This window comes from Belonocnema kinseyi, chromosome 10, assembly GCF_010883055.1.
Source record: "Belonocnema kinseyi isolate 2016_QV_RU_SX_M_011 chromosome 10, B_treatae_v1, whole genome shotgun sequence".
In the NCBI taxonomy this organism is placed as follows: Eukaryota; Metazoa; Arthropoda; class Insecta; order Hymenoptera; family Cynipidae; genus Belonocnema; species Belonocnema kinseyi.
This window is the reverse complement of record NC_046666.1, coordinates 90497286-90502626: the sequence shown is the minus strand read 5'-3', so window position 1 is coordinate 90502626 and position 5341 is coordinate 90497286.

Here is a 5341-nt window from a genome sequence, read left to right as displayed (position 1 = left end):
AATTATAGAAAATCTTATTTTTCATACTTTTATTAATTATTCTCTTATTAAATCTAAAATATTTGAATTTTCGCGCGGTAAAAGACTGTCGGCTTGTTACAGGATTGCGACGCCAGCGCTATCTATCGTCGTTTAACTTCATTAAATTGGAGAGAACTGGGGATTCCCATCTGACAGTTGCTTTTTGCGCTTTTTGCTCTATAATAGTCTAATTTAATTCGGAGGAATTATATGAGTAAGTACACATTTTTTTCGTGTTTTCTGTTACTGATTCTATATGCTTTACCGAAATTTTTCACTTCCGCGTCACGTAGTAGACGAGATCGGAATTATTCTCCTAACCTCGGTGAAACTCTCGGTGAAACCTTTGCCGAAATATTTTAAATTTTTAATCGTTTCAAGTCTTACCTACAACACATTTTAACTTTTGTTTTTTCCGTGTCGTTTTAAATCTGGTGTCCCGATTTACAACTCGAATTAAATCATACATTGCTTGTTTCCCATTGCTGTTAAGGACGCCGTAGCAGACGATAGCTTTTATTCCATCGTAGGATAAACTTTCGCCAAATAGCATGTAAACTTTAACAGCGGGAAATTTTACATGCAAAAAATTTAAGTTCAGTTTTTTCTGTGAAATAATCTGCTTGGCTTATACTATATTCTCACACAATATAAATTTCTCTAAAAAATGAATAATACTCGCTTTAAGAAACCTCTTATCTCAGAAAAATAATTGGCATACGCGTTCTTATTTAACGGCAAACAATTAACAATCTAATTAGGACATATTTAACTGTTAAAGTCAAGTCACGAAAACATATTAAGTCTCCAGAATGCCTTCTTCGAAATTACCTAGAGCGGGTGGAACGAGGAACCATCCACACAGTAGAGAATAATGCAGAAATGGTTGTCTGAATGATATTCAACCACCATGAAAACCATTTGCAATTCTATTTTCCAAAATTTCGCGTTTTCAGATTTTCGCTGTCCATTTCCATCCCTTAGAAAGCAGAATGGTAGCTAGAAAGCATCCATACAGTAGAGGATTTTGAAGTAATGGCTAATAGAATCGATTTTACCACCCACGAAAACCCTTTACAATGTTTTTCAGCTAATTTTCTGATTTTTAGCAATGTAGGCATTCTAATAAATTTCCCTTTAACCTGCGTAACATGAACTTTATTTAATCAAAAAATTTGTTGAGTTATCTCTATTCTTTCTTGTTATATTAGATTTTAAACCAGAAAAATGCAATTTGACCTATAGTGCGTCGCCTTTAAGTCCACGAACATTGCTATCATTGCCCCTTTTTCCCTTTTAATTCTCTTATTTACAAGATAGTTCAGAACATAGATCTTGTCCATTACCCCCATTCATTTTCTAAACCCTGTTTGATTCGGTGACTCGACCTGTTTTTCTTTAACTTCTACCTTCAATCTCTACGACAAAATAGTTACATGTACTTTATACAGTGTAATTCCAAAGTAATTTAGAAATCCTAAAAAAAAAGTCCTAGATATTTCAAAAGATTTTGAAGGATTTTAAATATTTGAGGATGTTTTAAAAGATGTCAAGGAATTTTCATCATATTTTTCTAGTTTTAAGGAATTTCAAAGAATTTTAAAGAAGTAGTTTACAAATCTTTAAAAAAAAAAGGTTAAGGCTTCTCAAAATTTTTTGAAGATATTGGAATATTTCAGAGTATTTTAAAATGTTCCAAGGAATTTTCAATTGATTACGGGGATTTAATATGAGATTTTGAAAGATTCTGTATATTTTAGGATATTTTAATAGATTGCAAGGTATTTTCAATTGATTTCAATAATTTAGTATGAGGTTGTAAATGATTTGAAATATTTAAAGGTATTTTTGAAGTTTCAAGAAATTTTCAAGAGATTTCTAAATATTTTAAAGCATTTTAAATATTTAAGGTGTTTAAAAAGATTTCAATGAATCTTTAATTCATTTTTATGAATTAACCTCAAATGTTTTTTATAAAGATAACCTCAAAATCGACTCATGCATGAAATGAAGAATCACACGCAACATTAAATTCGCCAGTCTCTTCCATTTCTTTCAAATGGGGATCGAGATATAAATAGAAGACCACCGAAGTCTTCCGAAGCTTTCAGAACGGCAATCATCATACAGCAGAAAACCGAAGTGGAATCGTGGATTTTCGGCTTATACACGAACTCACAGTGGTAATCATGCACCTTCTGTTTTGCGGGTCCCAAACGGTAGGTATGGCGGGGGTAAATTTCAGGCTCGATCTGGCAGTTTGTGGTTTTGCATATATATATATATATATTGCCTTTAGTAATTTTAATCGAGTAAAAAAGGTCTTGAAGGATTTCGGAAACTTTAAAGATTTTTACATTCTCATGAGAAAAGGTATTCGATTTGTGCAAAATTTGAACCCCCCCCCCCCCCCCCCCCCCCCCCCCCCAGTTTTTGTCAAATGTCCACGTTTTGAGACCCTCTGAAACCGAAAAACAGGTTTTTACGAATGTGTCTGTCTGTATATCTGTCTGCATGTCTGTCTGCCTGTGAACACGATAACTTTCGAAAAAATTAATCTATTAGATTGCCCTTTGGCACACTCGTTTAGTGTCCTAAAATAAAGGTCATGTTCGTTAGCCAGCCGTTTTGGATAAATATTCAAAAAGTGGGCACATTTTGAATATTTTTGAGACCACTTTTTTAAAAATTCCAAAATTCTCTGTACGGTTATTTATAGTATTCAAAAAGTTGAACAATTTATCCTGATGACTTTTTTTGAAAAATCCAAAATCACCAGAGTAAGAGCATTTTCAAAATCAAAAAAAAAAAAAAAACAAATTAAAATGAACATTTCAAGCCAAACAACGCATGATACGAAAAAAAGTCAAGAGAAAAAAAACGTTACTTTTTAAAAGCCCTACAATATTACAATGCAGAGACCAAGTGCGGAGTGCGACTGCCATCAGTCGCATGCCGTAGGTGCGCTCAAAATCTCTTTTAACGAAAGAGAATTCACAATTACAAAATTACAGTGGTGGGCGTTTTGATTCTTAATTTTAAATTGTTTGCGCAAGAATGTGCGAAAATATAAAGACCGAGCGCGTAGCGTGAGGTAAATATATAATCGAGCGCGAAGCGCGAGAACCAACAGTTGCGCGTCCTAGGCGCGCTCAAACTTGTAATAAATATGAATTAAAAAGTTTATTTTTTATTTAAGTTATCATTTTTTGGAAATTAGTAGAAAAAACTGTCTGGCTGAATCAACCAGAATTGTGGTTGAATCTGTCCTTACTTTTTTTTTCTGGTTAAAGAAATCAAAATTCTGAAAAGCAAGCTATAATTTCCATATAGACCTAGACATATGTCTTCTGAAATGTTGCATTTTTTAAATATTTGTCAATTTAGTGGTATATGAGTTTTTTAACAGCTGCAAATTGTAAGAAGCACTTTCGAAAGTCAACGGAATTTACGGCTTGCTTCTACAGTTTAGCTAAGGCCATGTTATAAATATGAACCATTTTTTCAAATTGAAATAAGAAGTAACTCAATCTTACAAAATGTCATTTTGCCTGCTCCAAAAATCTAACTTAAAAAAAACGTAAGTTTGCTTAATTTTTTTTATTAGCATTTAATACTAAAACTTGACATAAAAATTGCCATAATTTTCGTATTTTTGTTGTTTTCACATCTGAGCTAATTACATTTTTTAAACCGCAATCATGAAAAATAATATAAACCAAATGCTATAAACTCACCGAACTATTATCTACTTCAATATTCTCATACATAGAAAACTATATTTTCCAGCTGGTCGATTAAGCTTTTGTTTGCATTTTACTTGTTTAACTGTTTACATATTTAATTCCATTGAAAATTTTTGATTTTGCTAAAATAATTATTTTAAATTCTTTCCTTTAATAAAAAACTATCTTTTTTAAATTTGTTCGTAAATAAATTTATTTTCTAAGTATTTAAATATTTCATTAACTTTCAGTTTCTTGTATACAATTTTAAAGGCTTATGCATTATAAATTAATTACCTCATTAAGAAAAAAATGTTTTTCTTTTAAAGAAAATGAACGACAATCGTGCAAAAAGTCCGACTTTTTTATCTCAAAAGATATTAAAAATGTTTATCTATTGCATAATTAAAATTCATGACACAGTAGCCAATTACAGACATAATGTAAAAATTACAATTGAACATGACAGGTAAAAACTGTCATCTAGGTACTTAAAGTTAAAGTAAATATTTATTTCTGACAATATTAAAACTTCCATTTTAATATTGAGTCTATTGAATTAGAAAGGAAGATATTTTAAAATTATTTACGCCTAGCGTTATAATGCTTCAAGCTTTTTGTTCTTTAAGAATCAGTATATTCGAATCAAGATTTTTTTCTTCTTCAATCTTGTAAACAAGAACAAATGTTTTCATGCAATAAATAAGTGACGAAATTTTCTTATCAAATAACTGTTTTTATGTGATAAGCCGTGATTATTTCTGCTCTCTTGGAGAAAAAAGTTGCTCTCTAAAGTTTGACCTAAGGGTCATTTTCGCGTTGCATCGTATACGTAAAGAAGTCTTACGTCAAAACGAAGATAATAGTGAGTTTCTTCACGCAAACATTAGATTTGGCTTAACCCATTTTTCGTTCTCGACGGATTGTTCACCGTGGCTTACGGGGTATTTCCTAAATTAATTTTTTTACGTAAAAAGAAGTCGTATCTCTTAAAATGAAATATTTTTTCTCAACGATTCAAATTAAAAAAATGGTTTAAAATTGTAAAATTAAAAATGTAAAGCATTTGAAAAATTCTGAATTTAAGAATCAAATCTTGAACAATTAAAAATTTTAACATTGAAATTTAATTTGGTATTGAATATAAGGGTTCAGTATCGGAAAATTGACAACTGTAAGCCTTCTAACTTGATTAGGCTTAAATTTATGGCCTCCAAAATCCGATAATCCCCAAATAAAAAAATCTAGAATTCTGCATTTCAATTTTCAAATAAAAACTTTCCAAATTAAATAATTTGAATTAATCAAGTTATACTTGAGGCATATTCAAAATTTAACAAATATTAATGTTTGCATTTTTAATTTATGAACTCTATGAAAAAATTTTTAAATAATACAATTCTTAAAATTTCTGTTTATAAAATTACTCAATTTAAACGTTTTAAATTGAAAACATATTAAAACCTTTCAATTTAAAATTCCTCTCGTCATAAAAAGTTTTCGATTTCGAAGGCTTTACATTTATTCTAATTTTCCACGAGGTTTGACATCGAATAATCTGTTTATTGCAGCTTTAAATTATTTATATCATAAAG